Source organism: Polyodon spathula, chromosome 1 (assembly GCF_017654505.1).
Source record: "Polyodon spathula isolate WHYD16114869_AA chromosome 1, ASM1765450v1, whole genome shotgun sequence".
NCBI classification, from domain to species: domain Eukaryota; kingdom Metazoa; phylum Chordata; class Actinopteri; order Acipenseriformes; family Polyodontidae; genus Polyodon; species Polyodon spathula.
Genome location: NC_054534.1, coordinates 26,720,624 through 26,729,688, shown reverse-complemented (window position 1 = coordinate 26,729,688; position 9,065 = coordinate 26,720,624). Strand labels below are relative to the sequence as shown.

Genomic DNA, 9,065 nt, shown 5'->3' with positions numbered 1-9,065 from the left:
TAATTTATTTTAATTAAATAAAATTAATCTTAAGAAAAAATATTAATTATTTTAATCTTAAGAATAAACTAATAAAACACTCCCTACTTTAAGGACTGTTTTAAGAAATGGTTTGTTAACACCTACTTTTTTAAAGTCAATAATAAGTATTCCGCTAGCTTTGATCTACCTAAACAAAATGTACTCTAATATTAACTGCCCTTTAGTGCTATAGAATTATAGGCTATAAAAATGAAATCCAGGGTGTGACACCTTACCTTATACAACCCTATTAAGATACGCAAACACACGCTTAGATGGGCATCTAACAATGATTTTCAAAAGCACAAAATGTAATAATAGGGCCTTAGATATTTCAAAATGTTTTTTCTTATAAAAGTATTTCATTTTTTATGTTAGAATTACAATAGTATATTCTTTTAACTCAAAGCAATGTGATTTAAGAGTTTACTAGGTTTTGTCTGTCAGCTGATCATGTTTCGTGAGGGAAAACAGTGAGAGAGCTGAAGGCGAGTCCGCTGTTTTCACCCAAGAAGAAATTAGACGCAATGTTTGTCACTGAATGTACAATTTAAAAATAAATAAATTACATAGAATAAGAGAATTATTAAAAAATCTACCCACAACAAAGATGACTTAACGTATTTGAACTCATTACTTTAATCTTAAATATAGTGAACATGGTTTAAATAACAATGACCTGTTTATTTATTTTGCTAATGGCCATTTATACCTGTCAAGATTATGTTTTAGGTTATTATTTCCTATAGTTGCAGGAGATCCATAAGGCAGCCAAGCCCCACACCTTTTAAACAACTACCATAGACTTAATAAAGCAATACATGTTTTCAATAAATCAAGATTATTATCCTTTTTCACTCTAAAAAAAGCAGCTGCTTAGCTTCTTACAGCTTATACCAGCACTGATTAACTTGGAGAGGTGAACAATTAAAAACCCAGTACATAAACGTGTAAACACTTCAGCCATTTCGTGTTTAACATGTTTATAGCATGCAGGTTAATAAACATACAGTAGTTAACAATCCTACCTGCAAGGATTGTTGTTAGCTACCAACAAACGCTTCTGGACAATATATATTGTTGTCTGAACTGTAGTGATCACACGGAACTATGGTTACAGATAACACTAGTTGGAACGAGGAAAGAATCATTCATGTTGTAGATATTTTTAGAAACTGAGTGATCTGTAAAACACTTTAGGAAACCAGTCGGGAGAAGTTTATTTTAAAACAATATAAGAGAACAACAAACGACTAGCTCGAGTCTGAAGGCCATTCCTGCAAGTGGAATTAATTAGCGTTGCCTGGGCTGGGGCGAAGACAGCCTGCTGAAAACCTAGCTTTGAGAAAACTTCACCTTTGAACAATGTTTAAGTACTAGGCTTGACCTGAAAATAAAAAAATAAACCACAAACAGGCTTGGTTGGTAGAGATTGAAATACTCATCGTATCATCAGTAAAACAGCAGACCGGTACGAATACCAGCGTGATTTAATAGAATGGCTTATCCTCTGTAGTCCAGAGGGCAGAAACAATGATTTCTATGGTAAATCGAAACAGTGATGAAAATGCTCAGATGAATTCCCTGCCTAATTTAAGGCTACGGAGATCAAAGCATTACCACAGGAACAAGGGAAGCGTTCTTATTAAGTCTTCTCTGGACATGTTTTGGCACTTGTTCCTTATGACAGGCCTGTTCTCTCACCTGATGAGCATATATGGTGTCGTATACCAAAGTCCACATAACACCGGAAAAATAGAGAGGAAGGCAAGCTGACCAATCACAGGACAACTTAACAGCAGACCATCCAGGAGGGCTCCCCAGTTAAAAGTAAGACCTACAGGCAAAAGAAAAAACAACACATGGTTTAGTGCTGAATACTGCAAAGGGGTTAATTTCCACTGAGCATACACAAATTAGACTTGAGCTTGGGAAACACAGAAGAAACACAGCAAGGCAAAAGTTTAAGTTGGGAAATGAAGCTGTAGAGAGATCAGAATTGGATTTAGCTGTCAGTGAGAACAGCTGCGCTTGCAACAATATTGACAGCTTGATCATACTCCATACAAGATTTTTTACAAATAATCACCAACACCAACAATTATTGAAACAGCTGCCAAACTGATTTGTATGTTTTTATTTAATTTGAGTAGGAGGGGGTTAAAAATGGACAGTATATGATCATACCCTAAAATCAGAGACCCCGATTTGAACAAACGTTCTAAATGATGAGGCAGTAATCACGCAGCTTGATTGTAAGGCAATGTGCACAGGCTTACCTAAAACCAACTGTGGCCAGTATGTAATTCTCTTCATTAAAGGATAGGTTACCACTAGAGACAGTGAAGCAGCCCCAAGGGCGATACTGTAACAGAAACACAATCTCACAGTTGGGGTAAAAAAATATATATACATATATTTGTTGCACTTCCAAACTGTGTGACCCAAGTGGTTTAAAGATAATTGAATTTGTCATTATGGTGGATATATGCACAGTATTTTGAAAGTCATTTTGGTACATAATGTTATGTATCAATCTGTGTAAAAGTAAACCTGTGTTTTAAAACCAATCCTAAATACACAGCATTGTGTTTGTTTTACATGCTCTACCTACTGTCTTAGTCAATTTCCTGAAATCTTCAGTGACTCACTGAAAAAACCCTTTATTTCTGGAAAAATAGGGTGGATTTCAATGCAATTAGGGTACAAAATCTTTATTCTGGGATGATGCAGTAAATGGAAGTTTTAGATACTTGTAGAATTCAACATAGATTCAGTACAATGACATGCTGTTGGGTCGGATCAATTATCAAAGGAATCCGATTTAGTATTTGTGCATTTTCCAGTCCATACAGGCTTTAAATGTTTTCTTTTATGGACTGCTTGTATGATTTGAAACTTTATATGCAATAGTTTGATAGTGGGAGAACGAAACCCACTCTCTAATAATAGAATCCATGTTAATCTTTTCCAAGCACTTATCTAGGATTACCTCGCCTTCAGATGGTTTCCCAGCTGCTTATCCCAAATACCGATAAGCAGTTGCTATTTTCGAGAAATCATCTGAAACGGATGTAGCTGACGCACAGATTTTTTCGCAGGACACACTGTACACGTTGTGCCAGGTCTGTCTAAGGTAGTGACTTCAGATATACTTTGTAGTCAAGAAGCAATAAAATTACCAGATACAGCATACACCCACAATTTATTACACTAGATATGAACTGACACATATTGCTTTGTATAACAGTACTTTATTTTAAATGTCCTCATTTATATTCTATAGTACTGTGGTGGGGTAGTTTGTGTTGTATGTTATGTTGTTATTATTCTAAATGCACGGTTCTTGTGCACAGGCGTTTTAGGTCTGCAGGGAAGGATTGACTGCCTTTTCTGCCAAATCACTTCACAAGCAGAATGTGCCTGGGCCCGATTGAATGATTAACAAGCAATCGCTCCCGAGCGCAGCTGCATAAAAGAGCGGGTGAGCCGCTCATCAGAGAGCGTGAGACAGTAAAAACTGAAAATATACAAAGGCAACAATTGCTACTCCTGCTGGCTTTAAACCAGCATGTTACTTGTTTGTGTTGTTGTCTGTTTGTTCTGGCCAACGTGCTTTTGTTTTAAAGTGTTTTGTTCAAGGATTTACTTTGTTAAATAAATAAGAGCATTAGCGCTTCACTTGCAGTACTGTCTGTCTACTTCCTGGTCTGACGTCACCTCAGGTCATCTGGGTGACAGCTACATTTTCAATAATATACTGAAGAGTAAACGACGTTCTGAAATAAATCTAGATTGGTTGTTTCAGATCAAAGGGAACTAATTCTGTAGAGGCATTTACCATATTTGTGGATGATCATAAACAAACCAGATGCAATGAAGAGGTGTTGTGCACATGAAAAATAAGAGCTGTGTAAACCAGGCACCAAATGCTGAAAACATGTGCAAAAATCCCTTTTTGATGGCCTTGACATGGTTCGAGCAACTCTCCCTGGTCCACTTGATCAGAAATGACTTGTATATATGCAAGGCTACAGTATATTTCAATACGTTGACGCATTTTACAAAATAATTAATGGGATGAACTAAATATGTTATGCCAGAAGTTAGTTAAAATACAAAGGAAAACAAAAAACACCTCAAACTGATTTTTGTTGTATATTTTGTAGTCTCCCTTTCACGTAATGAATCTTGGGCTCGGACTGATGTTGACAAAATAACAATTTTCCCAAGAAATTTCAAAGGGAGGTTCAAGTTACTATGAAACCTATATAATCTGACCAACCCCCTACAAATGTACAGAACACATAAACTGACCCTTGACCTGTTCTGTCACCTGCCAATATAATCACATTAATGTAATCAATAAGTATGCTGTGGTAAAATAAATAGAAAATGACAGAGTATTAAATTAATAATTATTAATTATTTATAAATAACAGAGAAACTGTGCTCTAATTTTAATTTTCCTTACCAAGTCTTATCTTCATTGTGATTGCTTTCCGGGGATAATAAGACCAAGACAAACAGCCTTCATCAGTGTTATCACAGTGATTTGTTTTTGAGATTTTTTTTTTTTTTTACTTACTGCAAATCAGTTTTCTATAGTTTTACCTCAGAGAGAGTTTGAAGTTGTGGATGAGCAAAGGCAAACTTAAAAAAGGACTACATTGTACGTAAGCCATCGCCAATGCAAATAGATGAAACATATTAAAATGTTTACATACTTCATCATGCTTGTGTTAAACAAAACTGAACAGATCTTTCTTTCCTGCTAGCTAGCCTCAAAGGAAAGTCAACAGAACAGCCTGGGAATGTAAATTACAGCACTGTATTATTTAGAGGTGTGTTACACAACACGGAAACGTCATACAAATGCAACTAGTTAAAGGAGAGGTGCATCTTTTTATCAAAGTCTTTGTCCCATATGTCATTAATGGTACAGCCAGCCCCCCTCATTAGAACCGCTCCTGTTCCAAACAGCGTCAGCATGTAGAGATCAGGGAGGCAGTCTGGCTCTGCGGCCAGGCCAATACTCCACATGCAGGGCAAAAACAGCAGTCATGTGCCTGCAACATAAATCTAAAGGGATGTGTAAGCGAGAAGGAGACATTGAGTGACTCAAGTGTCTCTCTATCTACAGTTTTAGAAATTGATTCCTAGTAAATATAATTATGACAAGTATTCCTGAAAAATTATTGAGGGTCTGGACATGAAGTCCAGGATATTAATGTTTGATTGAAAGTATTTTTTTTTTAATTTCACCTCTATCCAATTAGTGATTGATCAACAAAGAATAAAGTAATTGTTTTCACAGTAAACATGAGGGCTTACCAGTGGTGTTGTGGTGCTTACTTGTGCACAAGGAAGCTGGATAGGGAACACACTATTAAAGGAAGGGTACCTTTTTATACTTCTGAACCCTGACACTACTAGTAGGCTCTCTGGTGTACTGATCATCCTACCCACAGGTTCCAGTTATTTATTTGCTTTATATTTAGTGATCTTTTACCAAATATTTTTGCTTGTGCCGTGATTTTAAAGAGAGTGGCAATCGTTCTGCAAAAGGTAGCAATTTTCCATCAACAGTATGAGATAATGATCTCACTAGTGCTTGAGAGTTTGAGCCAGTGTGCATTACCATATTAACTAAATATCAGATGTCTCTAGTACCCTATTCAATCAACCTAAATAATGAGACTGTCTTGCAATGGGAACCTTATTGCCACCCCTGTGGAGCACTGGCTTTTCATTCCAACCAGGTCCCTAATGATTTAATACCATCCAGTTCTTTTTAATGATTATATTGATGCGCATAGACTCTACAACACACACTCTCTCTCCACACAGTGTTGAAATTTCTATAGGCTGTCTGTAAGCGCTGTCTAATGTGGCAGGAAAACAAGGCAAGTGTTGACGGTACTTGAGGAGTTGCATACCTCTTAGAAAACTAAAAACAACACAGAAATGTAAAAGCAGCTGTTTTAAACTTTATGTAACCATCTCCTTTTTCTAAACCGTAATGACTTCTTGACACAGGAGAACATACCAATGGGTTTATCGAACCTCATAAGCCTGAGGTAGGGCTGTACTGATTTTGGTGCTGAATTGAGATCCCGGCTGCTTTCCCATTCACGATGACCAGGAACACAGGAGAGGCTGGAGCTAGAGCGAAGCCACACACAAGAGAGCCGGGCCAGTAGTAGCACTCTAGATTTGGGCACGTTCATAGTGCTTCTCCTTTTAACATAGCTAACTGAATCCTTTAGGGAAAAATCATAGACATGAGGACATATAAATACATTTAAAAAACACAATTTTTCCCCCCTTCCCCCCATTTGTTTTACAGTTATATCTCAATAACGGCTCCTGACACAGGAAGACGTCATTCAAAGAAAGGTAGAATGTTTATCAATTCTCTTGATCATCTGATACTGTTAATTACCTGTGCCCAATCAATTAGAAACATAATTGATAATTGAGTGCTGGTTTATATTCTTTGGCTGCCGTGTATTGCTATTTGTCTTACTTCCGTTTTACAATGCTTTTTAGAAAAAAAAAAGGTATATTTACTGCCATCTGCTGGCAATGATAACATCTAACATTCTATCTTCGAATGGTATTTTCCTATTTTTATTGTTAAAAAAGGGATATACGTTTGTTTGTTTTTTTAACTTGGGCAACTATAATATAAGCGACAAACAAACTTGCCCTATCTGTTAAGTTGTAGTGATAAACATACACCTATAATAAGTAAATAGACAAGGTATCATTTTCAGCCTACTTTAAATATACAGTTGTTATTCTTGTATTTCAAATTCCTGTTACCCCCTTTCCCCGCGTTCCAATCACTTAACTTAATATCACACGTATATGCATTGTGTCATTAACAGTGAAGAAAACATCCTACCTGTTTTCAGAACATTTACCTTCTTCACTTTTAAATGGCACAGGAAATGTCTTTCCAGAGAGGAAGTTCTTTAACACGTCACCCGTGTAGGGTTGTTGCATCGGAACATCTTAATGTAACACACGGAGCCGAATAATGTAACGTTGAAAAAAAAAAAAAAACACACACACACACACACTTGTTTGTATATATTATTAATATTATTACAGGAAAAACAGAATGTGATAATTTTATTTATTTTTAAATTACAATAGAACAATAAATATTTAATAAAAGGAGCACAGTAATAATAAGGAACCCATTAATGGAACCTAAGAATGTGCAGCCATTGTTTCTTGGTAGGGCTTATTTGTATGTGTGTAAGCGGGAACACGTGCGTGGCTTAGTGTGTTGTTAAACTCATTTTAATTTATAACTGTGTTTAATTATAACACAGGTGGTTTGGTGACATAAACCTTCTCCATGGATGGTAATACGCAGATAACCTCCGTAGACTTTTTACAGAAAAATCCCTTTTGTAGACTGGACCCAAAATGTCAGCGCTAGATAAAAAGACTCGGCAGACAGACACCAGACAGGTAAGGATTGTCCAACAGTATGGGAAAGAAAAGTCGACTGAACGTTTTCTTCTGATTGGTTTACTAAATAACACAGAAGCGGTCGTGCCTGCTGTGTAGAAGGCGATGCTGGAAACAATAATATTGTAAATTAATAAAAACTTGGGTAAAGGCTGTTACAAAGCACGAGTTGTCCAGAGCACATTTGACATGCGTTGTTAAACTTTTGGTTATGCAAGTTGTGCTCAAACGGGGACAGCGTTAACCAGCATAATGAGAAGGTTTCACAACATCGTGACATTCAACGTATGAATGATATTGCTGTCCTTTTGGGAGAGCAAGGCGGTGATTTTGGGAGTCACTTCGCAAAGGGATACTGGGATGAATTTTTGGATATGATGAAGAAATATAAATTTAGGCCTGATCAACTCCATCAGACTTAGATTTTGTTGAGCGTGAAATCATCTAGCAGCAGTTCGTCTCCATTCAGGTAGACGATGTAACAGATGTTTCTACTAAAGAGGACATCGGGTTGATTTTACGTTTTGTCAGCAAAAGAATGAAGCAATGAAGAACGTTTTCTTGATGCTTCAGACCCCAGGAGTTCTGAAAGCCCAGTCATTTGTCAGACCCTGGCCAAATATTCGTGCTCACGTCAGAAATACAGGCCTATCTTTGTGCTTGTGCTCTGTCTGATCAGTTAAAAGTAGTAATCAGGCATATTTCCCTACCGCGCAGTGTTTTGTGTTTTTTTTTTTGTTATCATGTTTTAATACAAGGAGAAAACATTTCTCAGGTCAGGCTTTTCTTTTGTGGACTAGTCTCAGTTTTCTCAGAAACTTGCTGACACAGGTTTTGTCAGCCTGTAATACAAAATCGAACCATCACAGTACAGTGTCTTCAGAAGAAAACATGTAATGCTTTAAAGAGATAGTAGTTCAGACAATCTTTAAGAACAATTAAGTTGTTAACTGTTTTTTTGCAACAGAATTCTGGCTAAGTGGCTGAACGACTTTCGTTTCCGGATGATTTTGAGTTTGTTTTCTTTCTCTGCGCATACAAAGAGATTCGTCGACTGGCCCGTGTGCTCTGCGAGCTCTCCAAGCGGATTCAGTGGATTTGTATCTGCAAATCTCATTGAGGACACAATAGAGGCTCTTCGAAGGCTTCGCACGGAAGAGTGCTTTGGATATATCTACAACCAAGCCCTGGAGTTATGTGAGCCACCAGAACCTATGAGAAACAAACGCAAATGGTGTGGAGACTTGAAAAATGACCTCTCAAAAAATGGGGACATTAAGGGTGAAAGTAGTGGTCTTTTTGATGACTGTTTTAGAAGTTGGTCAGTCGCTTTGCGGATTATAAAAATCTTGCCTTCATGGTGTTTATGGATTACAAATCGTTCCATTTCCATCTCCTCTTCCGCGCCTCAGAGTTTCAGGCCCTGCTGAGCACAGTCCCTGTTTTTGAGGATGTGAAACTGAAGAATGAACTGAAGGTGGTATGGGAATCCAAAGATCTCGGAAGATCACCCAGGAGCTGCTCACATTTCTGATGGAAACATATTTACAGGATCA

General features: G+C 37.2%; 1 pseudogene; it reads right to left on the bottom strand.

Moving 5' to 3' along the window:
- The window catches only part of LOC121317827, a 10,670-nt pseudogene extending 4,419 nt beyond the window's left edge, over positions 1-6,251 (bottom strand).
- Positions 6,252-9,065: the final 2,814 nt, after the last annotated feature.